Below are 18,860 nucleotides of genomic sequence, written 5' to 3'. Positions count from 1 at the left end.
ACCCTTCACCCCAGTCTAAGGTCTGCTCTGGAGCAAGTTTCCTGCAGGCCTGACGCTTGAAATTCAAAGAGTTCAATCTTGTTTTCATCAGACCAGACAATCTTGTTTCTCATGGTCTGAGAGTCCTTTAGGTGCCTTTTGGCAAACTCCAAGTGGGCTGTCATGTGCCTTTTACTGAGGAGTTGCTTCCGTCTGGCCTGATTGGCGGAGGACTTCAGAGATGGTTGTCCTTCTGGAACTCTGGAGCTTTGTCAGAGTGACCATCGGGTTCTTGGTCACCTCCCTGACCAAGGCCCTTCTCCCCTGATTGCTCAGTTTGGCCCGGCAGCCAGCTCTAGGAAGAGTCTTTGTGGTTCTAACCTTCTTCCATCTAAGAATGATGGAGGCCACTGTGTTTGTTCTTGGGGACCTTCAATCCTGCGGCCAATTGTTGGTACGCTTCTCCAGATCTGTGCCTCGACACAATCCTGTCTCTGAGCTCTACGGACAATTCCTCATGGCTTGGTTTTTGCTCTGACATGCACTGTGTGCCTTTCCAAATCATGTCCAATCTATTGAATTTACCACAGGTGGACTCCAATCAAGTTGTAAAAACATCTAAAGGATGATCACTGGAAACAGGATGCACCTGAGCTCAATTTCGAGTCTCATACCAAAGGGTCTGAATAATTATGTAAATAAGATATTTCCGTTTTTTAAAAACCTGTTTTCGCTTTGTCATTATGGGGTATTGTGTGTAGATTTCTGAGGATTTGTTTTATTGAATACATTTTAGAATAAGGCTGTAACGTAACAAAATGTGGAAAACGTCAAGAGTTCTGAATACTTTCCGGAGGCACTGTACATCCCTCATTTCATACACCATCTAAAAGCCTATTTCATAGAGAATGTTACAAACTGGACTATATGTAGTGACTTACTTTGAAGAGATTGTGATTGGGTCTAAATAGGCATTTGGCGATGTTTAGGCTAAATTCAGTGTACTTGTCTTTAACTTTAACTCCGAAAGTCAGACTCTTCCCACATGCCAACAAATTTTTCTCAGACTTAAAATGTTGTGTGGTTATCCTTAGATATATTCCCCAGACTTGTATCGGAGAAATTGTTGATGTATTCTAACTTTTATTCTAGATCATATTTTCTTTGGAAATACAGTGCCTTGCGAAAGTATTCGGGCCCCTTGAACTTTGCGACCTTTTGCCACATTTCAGGCTTCAAACATAAAGATATAAAACTGTATTTTTTTGTGAAGAATCAACAACAAGTGGGACACAATCATGAAGTGGAACGACATTTATTGGATATTTCAAACTTTTTTAACAAATCAAAAACTGAAAAATTGGGCGTGCAAAATTATTCAGCCCCCTTAAGTTAATACTTTGTGGCGCCACCTTTTGCTGCGATTACAGCTGTAAGTCGCTTGGGGTATGTCTCTACCAGTTTTGCACATCGAGAGACTGACATTTTTTCCCATTCCTCCTTGCAAAACAGCTCGAGCTCAGTGAGGTTGGATGGAGAGCATTTGTGAACAGCAGTTTCACAAATGGCCTCTTGGCTGCATCTCTGATCAGTCTTCTCCTTGTATGAGCTGAAAGTTTAGAGGGACGGCCAGGTCTTGGTAGATTTGCAGTGGTCTGATACTCCTTCCATTTCAATATCATCGCTTGCACAGTGCTCCTTGGGATGTTTAAAGCTTGGGAAATCTTTTTGTATCCAAATCCGGCTTTAAACTTCTTCACAACAGTATCTCGGACCTGCCTGGTGTGTTCCTTGTTCTTCATGATGCTCTCTGCGCTTTTAACGGACCTCTGAGACTATCACAGTGCAGGTGCATTTATACGGAGACTTGATTACACACAGGTGGATTGTATTTATCATCATTAGTCATTTAGGTCAACATTGGATCATTCAGAGATCCTCACTGAACTTCTGGAGAGAGTTTGCTGCACTGAAAGTAAAGGGGCTGAATAATTTTGCACGCCCAATTTTTCAGTTTTTGATTTGTTAAAAAAGTTTGAAATATCCAATAAATGTCGTTCCACTTCATGATTGTGTCCCACTTGTTGTTGATTCTTCACAAAAAAATACAGTTTTATATCTTTATGTTTGAAGCCTGAAATGTGGCAAAAGGTTGCAAAGTTCAAGGGGGCCGAATACTTTCGCAAGGCACTGTATGCTCAAAAATGCAGTTTACGTACATATCTTTAGTATTTTACAGATAGAAATATGAAAAAGTATATATCCACAATCTGCCCTACATAAGTCCGGTCCTGGAGTGTCTTAACAAAATGAAACCCAAATATTAAGGCTGACTTTATCCAGTGTCCAGAAAAGAGATTTGTGGTATATACAAATATGTGCATTTTTCAAGTTTAAACATGTATTGCCATGTGCACAGAATACAACAGGTGTAAAACAGTACAGTGAAATTCTTACCTTGATAATAATAGAAAATAGAATAAAAAATAAAAGTATGTATAAAGACCACACAAGAACTATGATGTGAGTTAAAGAAACACGAGAATGCAAAGGCTGCATATACAGGTCAGTGCCAGTTCCTTATTTAATGTGCAGGGCTACTGGTGTGGTGGAGGTGGGTTTATACATAGAAAGTTACTGCTAGTGGGATATACATGTAAACAGGGATGGAAAGTGACTGCTTGCAGGAATATATAAATAATTATGGTAATGCTGTATACTAGTGGTAATATATGCATGTAAACAGGAGTAATAGTGACCAGTAGCAGGATAAATAGATAGATACAGTACTAATGGTAATATATACATGTAAACAGGAGTAATAGTGACCAGTAGCAGTATAAATAGATAGATACAGTACTAATGGTAATATATACATGTAAACAGGAGTAATAGTGACCAGTAGCAGGATAAATAGATAGATACAGTACTGATGGTAATATATACATGTAAACAGGAGTAATAGTGACCAGTAGCAGGATAAATAGATACTAATGGTAATATATACATGTAAACAGGAGTAATAGTAGACAGTAGCAGGATAGATACAGTACTAATGGTAATATATACATGTTAACAGGAGTAATAGTAGACAGTAGCAGGATAAATAGATAAATACTAATGGTAATCAATAATAATTTTAGCATCAGCGTATGTTGTGTCTCAGTGGGTAGAGCCCTGTGGATGGGCATAGAGTCAGTTTGGATAGTCTGTGGGAGAGAGAGAGCAGTAGTTGTTAGCCATTTAACAGTCTTATGGCCAGGAGGCAGAAGCTGTTTACGAGTCTGTTTGTCTGAGCCTTGATGCACCGGTACCAAGTATGGAGAACAGTCCATGTCTTGGATGGCTGGAGTCTTTGGCAATATTTGGGGCCTTTCTCAGACACCGCCTGGCATGTACGTCCTGGATGGCTGGGAGCTTACCCCCAGTGATGCGCTGGGCCGTCCCTCTGTAGGGCCTTCCAGTCGTTGCTGATGATATCTCATGTAATGAGATATCACTGCATTTGCATATTTTTATACTATATTTCAGAAAAGTGATATTACAAAAATTATAATATTGGTGTGTATATTCAACTGGTAAAAGTTAATTGTGATATGATTAAGGAAAAATACAAGTTAGATAGGGTGTAGTGCCTCGCCTTAAATAAATAATAGAATGACAAACATTATCTTAAATATATATCTACAGCGACACAGTTAGTGCCTTCATTTTAAGGTAGCTAGGTGAGACAACCACATATCTATCACAGTCATGGAAAGTAACATTTTCCTCAATAAAGTAGCTATCAGGAAAGTCAGTGCTGGTAAGAAAAGACAAGTGTGAAGAATACCTGAGAGTAGATTAATCACTTCAGAGCACCATGCATTCTGTACTCATACTGAGTTGACAATGAATGAAGTGATGCCTCATATCATGTATTTTTACTCCTTAGCCAACCAACGGCAGGCTGGTGTGACCACTATGGAGGACACAGAGATGCAGCCAACGGAAACTAGTAAGTATTCTTTATCAATTGTCAGGACTCCTCATTATATGGCCTTTGTGCTTTTGTCCTATTATAATCAAATCCATTTATCAGATTTTTACCATTCTGCAAGGGCAAAACAAAAATGGCTTGTGTAACCTTCAGCCCAGATACCTCACTGAACTGCTGCACTGAAAGTAAAGGGGCTGAATAATTTTGCACGCCCAATTTTTCAGTTTTTGATTTGTTAAAAAAGTTTGAAATATCCAATAAATGTCGTTCCACTTCATGATTGTGTCCCACTTGTTGTTGATTCTTCACAAAAAAATACAGTTTTATATCTTTATGTTTGAAGCCTGAAATGTGGCAAAAGGTTGCAAAGTTCAAGGGGGCCGAATACTTTCGCAAGGCACTGTATGCTCAAAAATGCATTTTACGTACATATCTTTAGTATTTTACAGATAGAAATATGAAAAAGTATATATCCACAATCTGCCCTACATAAGTCCGGTCCTGGAGTGTCTTAACAAAATGAAACCCAAATATTAAGGCTGACTTTATCCAGTGTCCAGAAAAGAGATTTGTGGTATATACAAATATGTGCATTTTTCAAGTTTAAACGTGTATTGCCATGTGCACAGAATACAACAGGTGTAAAACAGTACAGTGAAATTCTTACCTTGATAATAATAGAAAATAGAATAAAAAATAAAAGTATGTATAAAGACCACACAAGAACTATGATGTGAGTTAAAGAAACACGAGAATGCAAAGGCTGCATATACAGGTCAGTGCCAGTTCCTTATTTAATGTGCAGGGCTACTGGAGTGGTGGAGGTGGGTTTATACATAGAAAGTTACTGCTAGTGGGATATACATGTAAACAGGGCTACTGGTGTGGTGGAGGTGGGTTTATACATAGAAAGTTACTGCTAGTGGGATATACATGTAAACAGGGATGGAAAGTGACTGCTTGCAGGAATATATAAATAATTATGGTAATGCTGTATACTAGTGGTAATATATGCATGTAAACAGGAGTAATAGTGACCAGTAGCAGGATAAATAGATAGATACAGTACTAATGGTAATATATACATGTAAACAGGAGTAATAGTGACCAGTAGCAGGATAAATAGATAGATACAGTACTGATGGTAATATATACATGTAAACAGGAGTAATAGTAGACAGTAGCAGGATAAATAGATAGATACAGTACTAATGGTAATATATACATGTAAACAGGAGTAATAGTGACCAGTAGCAGGATAAATAGATAGATACAGTACTAATGGTAATATATACATGTAAACAGGAGTAATAGTGACCAGTAGCAGGATAAATAGATAGATACAGTACTAATGGTAATATATACATGTAAACAGGAGTAATAGTGACCAGTAGCAGGATAAATAGATAGATACAGTACTGATGGTAATATATACATGTAAACAGGAGTAATAGTGACCAGTAGCAGGATAAATAGATACTAATGGTAATATATACATGTAAACAGGAGTAATAGTAGACAGTAGCAGGATAAATAGATACTAATGGTAATATATACATGTTAACAGGAGTAATAGTAGACAGTAGCAGGATAGATACAGTACTAATGGTAATATATACATGTTAACAGGAGTAATAGTAGACAGTAGCAGGATAAATAGATAAATACTAATGGTAATCAATAATAATTTTAGCATCAGCGTATGTTGTGTCTCAGTGGGTAGAGCCCTGTGGATGGGCATAGAGTCAGTTTGGATAGTCTGTGGGAGAGAGAGAGCAGTAGTTGTTAGCCATTTAACAGTCTTATGGCCAGGAGGCAGAAGCTGTTTACGAGTCTGTTTGTCTGAGCCTTGATGCACCGGTACCAAGTATGGAGAACAGTCCATGTCTTGGATGGCTGGAGTCTTTGGCAATATTTGGGGCCTTTCTCAGACACCGCCTGGCATGTACGTCCTGGATGGCTGGGAGCTTACCCCCAGTGATGCGCTGGGCCGTCCCTCTGTAGGGCCTTCCAGTCGTTGCTGATGATATCTCATGTAATGAGATATCACTGCATTTGCATATTTTTATACTATATTTCAGAAAAGTTATATTACAAAAATTATAATATTGGTGTGTATATTCAACTGGTAAAAGTTAATTGTGATATGATTAAGGAAAAATACAAGTTAGATAGGGTGTAGTGCCTCGCCTTAAATAAATAATAGAATGACAAACATTATCTTAAATATATATCCACAGCGACACAGTTAGTGCCTTCATTTTAAGGTAGCTAGGTGAGACAACCACATATCTATCACAGTCATGGAAAGTAACATTTTCCTCAATAAAGTAGCTATCAGGAAAGTCAGTGCTGGTAAGAAAAGACAAGTGTGAAGAATACCTGAGAGTAGATTAATCACTTCAGAGCACCATGCATTCTGTACTCATACTGAGTTGACAATGAATGAAGTGATGCCTCATATCATGTATTTTTACTCCTTAGCCAACCAACGGCAGGCTGGTGTGACCACTATGGAGGACACAGAGATGCAGCCAACGGAAACTAGTAAGTATTCTTTATCAATTGTCAGGACTCCTCATTATATGGCCTTTGTGCTTTTGTCCTATTATAATCAAATCCATTTATCAGATTTTTACCATTCTGCAAGGGCAAAACAAAAATGGCTTGTGTAACCTTCAGCCCAGATACCTCACTGAACTGCTGCACTGAAAGTAAAGGGGCTGAATAATTTTGCACGCCCAATTTTTCAGTTTTTGATTTGTTAAAAAAGTTTGAAATATCCAATAAATGTCGTTCCACTTCATGATTGTGTCCCACTTGTTGTTGATTCTTCACAAAAAAATACAGTTTTATATCTTTATGTTTGAAGCCTGAAATGTGGCAAAAGGTTGCAAAGTTCAAGGGGGCCGAATACTTTCGCAAGGCACTGTATGCTCAAAAATGCATTTTACGTACATATCTTTAGTATTTTACAGATAGAAATATGAAAAAGTATATATCCACAATCTGCCCTACATAAGTCCGGTCCTGGAGTGTCTTAACAAAATGAAACCCAAATATTAGGCTGACTTTATCCAGTGTCCAGAAAAGAGATTTGTGGTATATACAAATATGTGCATTTTTCAAGTTTAAACGTGTATTGCCATGTGCACAGAATACAACAGGTGTAAAACAGTACAGTGAAATTCTTACCTTGATAATAATAGAAAATAGAATAAAAAATAAAAGTATGTATAAAGACCACACAAGAACTATGATGTGAGTTAAAGAAACACGAGAATGCAAAGGCTGCATATACAGGTCAGTGCCAGTTCCTTATTTAATGTGCAGGGCTACTGGAGTGGTGGAGGTGGGTTTATACATAGAAAGTTACTGCTAGTGGGATATACATGTAAACAGGGCTACTGGTGTGGTGGAGGTGGGTTTATACATAGAAAGTTACTGCTAGTGGGATATACATGTAAACAGGGATGGAAAGTGACTGCTTGCAGGAATATATAAATAATTATGGTAATGCTGTATACTAGTGGTAATATATGCATGTAAACAGGAGTAATAGTGACCAGTAGCAGGATAAATAGATAGATACAGTACTAATGGTAATATATACATGTAAACAGGAGTAATAGTGACCAGTAGCAGGATAAATAGATAGATACAGTACTGATGGTAATATATACATGTAAACAGGAGTAATAGTAGACAGTAGCAGGATAAATAGATAGATACAGTACTAATGGTAATATATACATGTAAACAGGAGTAATAGTGACCAGTAGCAGGATAAATAGATAGATACAGTACTAATGGTAATATATACATGTAAACAGGAGTAATAGTGACCAGTAGCAGGATAAATAGATAGATACAGTACTAATGGTAATATATACATGTAAACAGGAGTAATAGTGACCAGTAGCAGGATAAATAGATAGATACAGTACTGATGGTAATATATACATGTAAACAGGAGTAATAGTGACCAGTAGCAGGATAAATAGATACTAATGGTAATATATACATGTAAACAGGAGTAATAGTAGACAGTAGCAGGATAAATAGATACTAATGGTAATATATACATGTTAACAGGAGTAATAGTAGACAGTAGCAGGATAGATACAGTACTAATGGTAATATATACATGTTAACAGGAGTAATAGTAGACAGTAGCAGGATAAATAGATAAATACTAATGGTAATCAATAATAATTTTAGCATCAGCGTATGTTGTGTCTCAGTGGGTAGAGCCCTGTGGATGGGCATAGAGTCAGTTTGGATAGTCTGTGGGAGAGAGAGAGCAGTAGTTGTTAGCCATTTAACAGTCTTATGGCCAGGAGGCAGAAGCTGTTTACGAGTCTGTTTGTCTGAGCCTTGATGCACCGGTACCAAGTATGGAGAACAGTCCATGTCTTGGATGGCTGGAGTCTTTGGCAATATTTGGGGCCTTTCTCAGACACCGCCTGGCATGTACGTCCTGGATGGCTGGGAGCTTACCCCCAGTGATGCGCTGGGCCGTCCCTCTGTAGGGCCTTCCAGTCGTTGCTGATGATATCTCATGTAATGAGATATCACTGCATTTGCATATTTTTATACTATATTTCAGAAAAGTTATATTACAAAAATTATAATATTGGTGTGTATATTCAACTGGTAAAAGTTAATTGTGATATGATTAAGGAAAAATACAAGTTAGATAGGGTGTAGTGCCTCGCCTTAAATAAATAATAGAATGACAAACATTATCTTAAATATATATCCACAGCGACACAGTTAGTGCCTTCATTTTAAGGTAGCTAGGTGAGACAACCACATATCTATCACAGTCATGGAAAGTAACATTTTCCTCAATAAAGTAGCTATCAGGAAAGTCAGTGCTGGTAAGAAAAGACAAGTGTGAAGAATACCTGAGAGTAGATTAATCACTTCAGAGCACCATGCATTCTGTACTCATACTGAGTTGACAATGAATGAAGTGATGCCTCATATCATGTATTTTTACTCCTTAGCCAACCAACGGCAGGCTGGTGTGACCACTATGGAGGACACAGAGATGCAGCCAACGGAAACTAGTAAGTATTCTTTATCAATTGTCAGGACTCCTCATTATATGGCCTTTGTGCTTTTGTCCTATTATAATCAAATCCATTTATCAGATTTTTACCATTCTGCAAGGGCAAAACAAAAATGGCTTGTGTAACCTTCAGCCCAGATACCTCACTGAACTGCTGCACTGAAAGTAAAGGGGCTGAATAATTTTGCACGCCCAATTTTTCAGTTTTTGATTTGTTAAAAAAGTTTGAAATATCCAATAAATGTCGTTCCACTTCATGATTGTGTCCCACTTGTTGTTGATTCTTCACAAAAAAATACAGTTTTATATCTTTATGTTTGAAGCCTGAAATGTGGCAAAAGGTTGCAAAGTTCAAGGGGGCCGAATACTTTCGCAAGGCACTGTATGCTCAAAAATGCATTTTACGTACATATCTTTAGTATTTTACAGATAGAAATATGAAAAAGTATATATCCACAATCTGCCCTACATAAGTCCGGTCCTGGAGTGTCTTAACAAAATGAAACCCAAATATTAAGGCTGACTTTATCCAGTGTCCAGAAAAGAGATTTGTGGTATATACAAATATGTGCATTTTTCAAGTTTAAACGTGTATTGCCATGTGCACAGAATACAACAGGTGTAAAACAGTACAGTGAAATTCTTACCTTGATAATAATAGAAAATAGAATAAAAAATAAAAGTATGTATAAAGACCACACAAGAACTATGATGTGAGTTAAAGAAACACGAGAATGCAAAGGCTGCATATACAGGTCAGTGCCAGTTCCTTATTTAATGTGCAGGGCTACTGGAGTGGTGGAGGTGGGTTTATACATAGAAAGTTACTGCTAGTGGGATATACATGTAAACAGGGCTACTGGTGTGGTGGAGGTGGGTTTATACATAGAAAGTTACTGCTAGTGGGATATACATGTAAACAGGGATGGAAAGTGACTGCTTGCAGGAATATATAAATAATTATGGTAATGCTGTATACTAGTGGTAATATATGCATGTAAACAGGAGTAATAGTGACCAGTAGCAGGATAAATAGATAGATACAGTACTAATGGTAATATATACATGTAAACAGGAGTAATAGTGACCAGTAGCAGGATAAATAGATAGATACAGTACTAATGGTAATATATACATGTAAACAGGAGTAATAGTGACCAGTAGCAGGATAAATAGATAGATACAGTACTAATGGTAATATATACATGTAAACAGGAGTAATAGTAGACAGTAGCAGGATAAATAGATAGATACAGTACTGATGGTAATATATACATGTAAACAGGAGTAATAGTGACCAGTAGCAGGATAAATAGATACTAATGGTAATATATACATGTAAACAGGAGTAATAGTAGACAGTAGCAGGATAAATAGATACTAATGGTAATATATACATGTTAACAGGAGTAATAGTAGACAGTAGCAGGATAGATACAGTACTAATGGTAATATATACATGTTAACAGGAGTAATAGTAGACAGTAGCAGGATAAATAGATAAATACTAATGGTAATCAATAATAATTTTAGCATCAGCGTATGTTGTGTCTCAGTGGGTAGAGCCCTGTGGATGGGCATAGAGTCAGTTTGGATAGTCTGTGGGAGAGAGAGAGCAGTAGTTGTTAGCCATTTAACAGTCTTATGGCCAGGAGGCAGAAGCTGTTTACGAGTCTGTTTGTCTGAGCCTTGATGCACCGGTACCAAGTATGGAGAACAGTCCATGTCTTGGATGGCTGGAGTCTTTGGCAATATTTGGGGCCTTTCTCAGACACCGCCTGGCATGTACGTCCTGGATGGCTGGGAGCTTACCCCCAGTGATGCGCTGGGCCGTCCCTCTGTAGGGCCTTCCAGTCGTTGCTGATGATATCTCATGTAATGAGATATCACTGCATTTGCATATTTTTATACTATATTTCAGAAAAGTTATATTACAAAAATTATAATATTGGTGTGTATATTCAACTGGTAAAAGTTAATTGTGATATGATTAAGGAAAAATACAAGTTAGATAGGGTGTAGTGCCTCGCCTTAAATAAATAATAGAATGACAAACATTATCTTAAATATATATCCACAGCGACACAGTTAGTGCCTTCATTTTAAGGTAGCTAGGTGAGACAACCACATATCTATCACAGTCATGGAAAGTAACATTTTCCTCAATAAAGTAGCTATCAGGAAAGTCAGTGCTGGTAAGAAAAGACAAGTGTGAAGAATACCTGAGAGTAGATTAATCACTTCAGAGCACCATGCATTCTGTACTCATACTGAGTTGACAATGAATGAAGTGATGCCTCATATCATGTATTTTTACTCCTTAGCCAACCAACGGCAGGCTGGTGTGACCACTATGGAGGACACAGAGATGCAGCCAACGGAAACTAGTAAGTATTCTTTATCAATTGTCAGGACTCCTCATTATATGGCCTTTGTGCTTTTGTCCTATTATAATCAAATCCATTTATCAGATTTTTACCATTCTGCAAGGGCAAAACAAAAATGGCTTGTGTAACCTTCAGCCCAGATACCGTTAGCCTTTACAGCATTGATAAAACTCCAACTCTTCTATCACTCTTGAATGAATTTAGCTACTAAAATTATTATTTATTCAAGTATGGTTGAAGTACACAGGTTATAAATAATGCAGTCTTTAGAGTTATTACTTTATTGGCTAATATCTACTGCCCTGCCTCACTGATTGGCCTCTCCATCTCTCCCTCACAGTTAAGACAGATGATTCACCAATGGATAACTGCCAGCTGACAGAAGACCACAACAATAGCTACAATTAGCTCTGACTGACAAGCAGGTTAGTGCTATCCGGGATCCTTGGGAGTTGGGATGTCCTTACCCTAAACCCTAACCTTAACCCCCTACCCTACCCTTACCCTTAGCTTAAACCTAACCATAACCATTACCTAACCATAACCCTTACCTTAACCATAACCATTACCATTACCATTACCTAACCCTAACCCTTACCTTAACCATAACCATTACCATTACCTAACCCTTACCTTAACCATAACCATAACCATTACCTAACCCTTACCTTAACCATAACCATTACCTAACCCTTACCTTAACCATAACCATAACCATTACCTAACCCTAACCCTTACCTTAACCATAACCATTACCTAACCCTAACCCTTACCTTAACCATAACCATAACCATTACCTAACCCTAACCCTTACCTTAACCATAACCATTACCTAACCCTAACCCTTACCTTAACCATAACCATTACCTAACCTTAACCATAACCATTACCTAACCCTAACCCTTACTTTAACCATAACCATTACCTAACCCTAACCTTAACCATAACCATTACCTAATCCTAACCCTTACTTTAACCATAACCATTACCATTACCTAACCCTTACCTTAACCATAACCATTACCTAACCCTAACCCTTACTTTAACCATAACCATTACCTAACCCTAACCCTTACCTTAACCATAACCATTACCATTACCTAACCCTTACCTTAACCATAACCATTACCTAACCCTTACCTTAACCATTTTAAATGTCAACTTCAATGGGGTAGGGACCTCCCAAGGGTCCAGGATAGCAAAGACCCTGACAAGCCTTTCTAGATGAGTCATACTGTTCCTAATCACATACCTGAAGTCATCAATCAAGCATTCCTTTGTAGCTTGACTCACAAATCACATTTTTTGCTTAAGGGAGAAAATTCTACCACAGAGATGTATTCCAGGGATTTAAGAGTGCTGTTCCACAATGGAGCACAGCTGTGTTCTAGACAATTGAATAACTGTACAGTCTTCATAATTTACATTAAAGTTGTGAATACAGTGTACATTGTAGCAGTTGTAGTTGTCAACGCTGAACTGCCTTATACCATTCTAAGGTATCGAATTACAGTACTGTAACAGAAATAGACACTGCCTAAGGTATCTAATGACAGTACTGTAACAGAAATAGACACTGCTGTGCTGTATGTAATGGAGCGTGACATTTTCGTCCTCAATTTGATCTTTCATTTTTTGATGCTGCTATGGTAAGTTTTGTGTGAAATGTAACTATATTTTGGTTAATACTGGTTATGCTGCACCTTTGAGAGTTGACCTGCACTTCATTTTTGTTGTGAAAGGATACACAAGCATGAACACGTACTTCTTCCAATGGCATGGATTTGCTGACATTTGCGTTTATACTGTAACAGTAAAGGTTTTTATAGAAATAGAAAGTGTTCTCTCTCATTCAACGGTCTCTACAAAACCACACCCATACAGTGCATTCAGAAAGTATTCACACCCCTTGACTTTTTCCACATTTTGTTGTGTTAAAGCCTGAATTTAAAATGGATAAAATTCAGATGTTTGTGTTACTGGCCTACACACAATACCCCATAATGTCAAAGTGGAATTATGTTTTTAGATATGTTTACTAATTAATTTAAATGAAAAAGTGAAATGTCTCGAGTCAATAAGTATTCAACCCCTTTGTTATGGCAAGCCTAAACAAGTACAGGAATAGAAATGTGCTTAACAAGTCACATAATAAGTTGCATGTACTCACTCTGTGTGCAATAAGCATTATACAACGGGTTAAAACCGCATTCCCACCTGTGTCTATTCCACATGTTACCACCAGTTAAATCTATGATGTTGAAATGCTTATTTACTCTGTTCCATCTGACTGTGCAATCCACTGTCTCATCAGCTCAGCCAGGCAATTTATGTACTAGGTCTACAGTGTAAAAAGCATCTAGACATTATTTCCCATTTCTGTTTAGACTAACATTTGGTTTTCAAAAGCAGAGATTTGTATAAACCTTGCTGTTTGTCTGTCCTACAAGGAAAATAAAATAAAGTTTACACTTTTTAAAAATTATTTCATGAAATGCTGCTTTTAGGAAAGGGGTGTGTCCAGTTGTGGAGCACAACTCATGAGGCCACCTCCTGCACTGCTCACACCTAATCCAGTCCCCACCTGTGACTGAAAACAGGGGGAGAGATGCCAACTGAAAAGTTCTCTCTTAAAAACTTAGCTAGCCATCTAGCTATATGACATCACATGCTGTGTTAAATAGCTAAAAGGCTATAAAGTAACTAACTGTAAAGCAATCAGTCAGACGTGGAAACATTTACAGCCGCAATTAAGTTACTTTCTCAAAAAAATTATGACATAGAGGAAATGTTTTGTTGAGCAAGAGCAGTGGCAACCAGATAAAAGTGTTGGGAAAATAAATAATTGTGACATCTTGTGGTCTTAATGTGAATTACAGGGGGCTAGCTGCCTGGTGGCTAGCTGCCCCTAGTGCCCTAAATGGCGTTGTTCGCAGAAGAGATTGACATGGGAGTAGCAGTACTGCATAAATCCGTCTATTTTTATTTCACTCTTCACCTCAGATGGCACGGGTTTCGTTAAATATGCAAACAATTGGCCTTGATGGTAATGTTGTTGGGACTGGGAGTAGGGCAGCTATGCCGCTTCAGGCCGCTTGTCCCACTCTCCGTTTGTGGCCTGTTTGATTTAACCTTAGCATTGCCGTTGTCAAAGACAACTCCATCAAATTCAATTTTTTTCCTTGGCTCTAATGTTAATGTTAATGATGGGTCGGTCCTTGGCTTCTACAAGACGTTGCAATTCCTCTATTGAAGGGGTCATCATTTAGTCTACAGACGTGGGTTGGTATCAGGTAGCCAAGTGACTGGCTACAACTGGAGAGAGGCGTGAGAGTGGAGAGTGACAGAGGGGGAAATGACCATTTCATTTTGTATAGATTTTTATTAAGTAAACTATATTAGGCTTAGCTTACATTTGTTTTTTGTTTGTTAATGAAATGCCCGACACATGACACATTTCCACCCAAAAAACGACGTTTTGAACTGTTCCTGTACGGCCCGTTCCTGCGGATTGTTGAGCCTGTCCCATCCTGTCTCAAAGTTTACTCTAGGGCTGCCGTCCAAACACTTAAAAAACACACCCTCGTCCACTTACTTATAAATTAAATTTGCGACGACTGTACGTCTTCTAAGAAAAGTCTGCGAAAACTACAAATGGAGAAGTCAACATACAAGTGTAAGTAAAACCAAATGCAAATAAGTTACAAATTGTGCTACTAATGCACATGACAGCAAAAACCTGTCTTGTAAAAAGTCAATATGTTTTTGTTTGGTTATCTTTTGGAAAGTGTAGAAATAAAACATTTTCCTTCTTCAGAAGTTCCAGCTAGGCAGGCTAACGTTAGTTAGCTAACTAATTTGCTAGCTATCATACAGTAGGCGTATATTAATAATGATATATTTAATATAAGTCGAAATGCAATCATAATGACTGTAGAACATATAACGCACTCACAAGTTACCGGTGGCTGAAAACACAATCATCGCAGGATGAACGAGTGACGAATTTCCCGACAAGTGTGGTCCATTTAAAAATCATTCATTCCTCCCTCCCCATCGGCCTGTAAGTGTATATTTGACACAAGTGATACGTCATCAGAAGTGTCCATTTAATTTTGAGGGCTGATGGGACAGGGTGTGTCTTTTAAGTGTTTGGACCGCAGCCTAGAACTTCACTCCCATTCCTGCCAGAATCCTGTGGGAGTCCTGTTCCAGTGTCAACCTCTAGTTCCCAGTCGACCCATTTACCTGTGACTGTATTCATGATACAGCACTGCCTTATTACTTTTATAAAACTGTTCCCAACATATAAAACATTCATACAATTGAATTATTCCACCAGAATATATAGTCCAGACAAAATCTAGTTAGTTATTTTGGTCATGTTGCTACAGACATGACCCAGTCAATAATAATTTTTGCATAGTTGTTATGCAAAATGACTTGTCTTCTGTTCTAAACAAAATGGTTGCTATGCAGGCTGGATAACGTTATTCTCACTTGCTAGCTAGCTAGTCAACTTCAGCTAACTCAGTCATGTCAAACATTGAACCTGGAATGACAGTACACTAGCTGCATTTTGTTTGATCTTTTTTCTATTGGCATTTACTTGCATGTGCCCATGGTAATGATGTTGATGCCAGAGGAGGCTGGTGGGAGGAGCTATATGAGGATGGGCTTGTTGTATTGGCTGGAATGGAATTAATGGAACAGAATCAAACACATCAAACATATAGCAACCACATGTTTGACTCCATTCCATTGATTCCATTCCAGCCAATACAACGAGCTCGTCCTCCTATATCTCCTCCCAGCAGACTCTACAGGTTGATGTGTGATTTCAACTGGCTCAGAAGAAGTTGTCTTGTCTTGACACTGCTCACTCTACTTATGATATTACAGAGATCAAAATTCAAAAGTGAAACATTGTTTCCGAGGTCGGGCAGGCAGACAGTGAGGCTTATATTAACCCCCGCTGTACCAAACTAAATGCTAGGCTTATATTAACCCCTGCTGTACCAAACTAAATGCTAGGCTTATATTAACCCCTGCTGTACCAAACTAAATGCTAGGCTTATATTAACCCCTGCTGTACCAAACTAAATGCTAGGCTTATATTAAACCCTGCAGTACCAAACTAAATGCTAGGCTTATATTAACCCCTGCTGTACCAAACTAAATGCTAGGCTTATATTAACCCCTGCTGTACCAAACTAAATGCTAGGCTTATATTAACCCCTGCTGTACCAAACTAAATGCTAGGCTTATATTAACCCCTGCTGTACCAAACTAAATGCTAGGCTTATATTAACCCCTGCTGTACCAAACTAAATGGTAGGATAATATTAAACCCTGCTGTACCAAACTAAATGCTAGGCTTATATTAACCCCTGCTGTACCAAACTAAATACTTGGCTGGAAGCAAGGGGAAATAATGTGCAAGTTAAGATAAATACAAGAGATGATTCGAACAGTAACATGAACATGATATTCTTATGGAGGCACAGTGATAATTTTCAGATGGAACTGTTAGAAAGCATAGGTGTGTCTGTGACGACGAATACAACACGGCTTGGAACGCTGCTCGTCCAATCAGCATCCACTTTGGATGGCGTATCAATACACCCAGTCACTACAGGTATTCTTCCTAACTACGATGCCGGAGAGGAAGGAAACTGCACAGGGATTTCACCATGCGGCCAATGGTGACTTTAAAACAGTTCGAAATCTACACTGGAGTTGCTTACCAAAAAGACGGTGAATGTTCCTGAGTGGCCGAGTTACAGTTTTGATTTGAATCTGCTTGAAAATCAATGGCAAGACCTGAAAATGGTTGTCTAGCAATGATCAACAACCTATTTGGCAGAGCTTGAAGAATAAAAAAATAAATAATGGGCAAATGTTGCACAATCCAGGTGTGGAAAGCATTTAGAGACTTACCCAGAAAGAATGACAGCTGTAATCACTGCCAATGGTGATTCTAACATGAATTGACTCAGAAGGTTTAATACTTATCTAATCAATACATATTAGTATTGATTTTTTTAATGAATGTTTTACAAATGTTCGAATTTTTCTTCCACTCCGACATTATAGAGTATATTGTGTCGATCGTTGACAAAGAAATTACAATTAAATCCATTTTAATCAGACTTTGTAACACAAGAAAATGTAGGAAAAGTAAAGGGGTGTGAGTACATTCTGGAGGCACCGTATCTTCAACTACATCACTATCTGATGATGTTGCAAGCATAGCATGAGAAGAGGATAATATATTTTCAGATTTTGAAAATGTTGTACACTAATATTTTCCCCTCTACTCTTAGATGTGTGAGTGGATGAATACTTGCAAAGGAAACGAGGGAATAAGAGGGTCATTTACATGTCTACTCATCTTGTTGTTTACCCTGCAACTGGCTGAAAATGTAACTTCGGGTAAGAATACTAGATATATTTATTATCAGAAATGTTTGATTGCAATGAAATAACATTAACCTCTGGAATCCAAACGGCTATTAAAGAATATCGAGGCATTTTTATTTTTCATGTCTTCCCTCTCAGTCTCTCTGGTGAAATGTCTCTACTCTGAGGACTGTGTGCTGACATGCAGCTTCAAACCAAATGAAGAAGAGTTGGTTCACTGGTATAAACAACAGATGCTCGTCCATAGCTACTACTATCGAAGTGACCAGTTACAACTGCAGAATGGACATTTCAGTGGAAGGACCTCTTTGTTTAAAGACCAGCTTGTTCATGGAAATGCATCGCTCCTACTAGAGAGGGTAGATGTTTCAGATGAGGGCCTATATAAGTGTTACACCAGCACCGTGATGGGTAACAAGGAAACCTTTGTGGATGTTAAGGTGGAAGGTTAGTTCCTGATGTTGCTGTGTGAAAGTATGGGGACAGAGATACATTTGTTGTTGTTTTGTCTCTGTACTCCAGCACTTTGGATTTGAAATGACACAGTGACTATGAAGTTAAAGTGCAGACTGTCAGCTTTAATTTAAGGGTATTTTCATCCATATCAGGTGAACCGTTTAGAAATTATAGCACTTTTTGCACATAGTCCCCACATTTTAGGGGACCAAAAGTTTGGGGACAAAGTCACTTATTTGTGTTAGAATTTCTTGCGAGTATGATCTTTGTTTGTCTGTAACTTTCTCACTCATCATTATTCACGATTCATTCAGGATTATCTGTAATCATGGAAGCATCCACAAGTGTTTAGAAGCATATAATTTTCTTATGCACAATAAGTGACTCCAAAATGACACAATACATTATTTACCATTCATTTCAATGGGGCACAATATATTTTGTGTTTTATTTTTAACCTTTATTTAACTAGGCAAGTCAGTTAAGAACAAATTCATATTTACAATGACGGCCTACCAAAAGGCAAAAAGCCACCCGTGGGGACAGGGGCTGGGATTTA

The 18,860-nt window shown here is 38.0% G+C and overlaps 1 long non-coding RNA gene and 1 other non-coding gene across 2 annotated transcripts in view; one reads left to right on the top strand and one right to left on the bottom strand.

Annotated features, from left to right (window-relative positions):
- The window catches only part of LOC110510056 (uncharacterized), a 24,606-nt gene extending 6,811 nt beyond the window's left edge, over positions 1–17,795 (top strand). The window contains exons 6-10 of the transcript XR_016493241.1: positions 3,914–3,976; positions 8,971–9,033; positions 11,360–11,422; positions 11,763–11,847; positions 17,749–17,795. This is a non-coding gene — a transcript (uncharacterized LOC110510056). The remainder of the gene's footprint in view (positions 1–3,913; positions 3,977–8,970; positions 9,034–11,359; positions 11,423–11,762; positions 11,848–17,748) is intronic.
- Positions 11,884–12,608, bottom strand: LOC149970374 (uncharacterized). Its single transcript, XR_016493242.1, has 3 exons — positions 12,441–12,608; positions 12,004–12,289; positions 11,884–11,956 (listed from the first exon to the last, which is right to left on the bottom strand). It is a non-coding gene; the product is annotated as an uncharacterized LOC149970374 (long non-coding RNA).
- Positions 17,796–18,860: the final 1,065 nt, after the last annotated feature.

Source organism: Oncorhynchus mykiss, chromosome 29, assembly GCF_057628025.1.
Source record: "Oncorhynchus mykiss isolate SJ-2025 chromosome 29, ASM5762802v1, whole genome shotgun sequence".
In the NCBI taxonomy this organism is placed as follows: Eukaryota; Metazoa; Chordata; class Actinopteri; order Salmoniformes; family Salmonidae; genus Oncorhynchus; species Oncorhynchus mykiss.
This window is presented reverse-complemented; position numbering and strand designations above follow the sequence as displayed.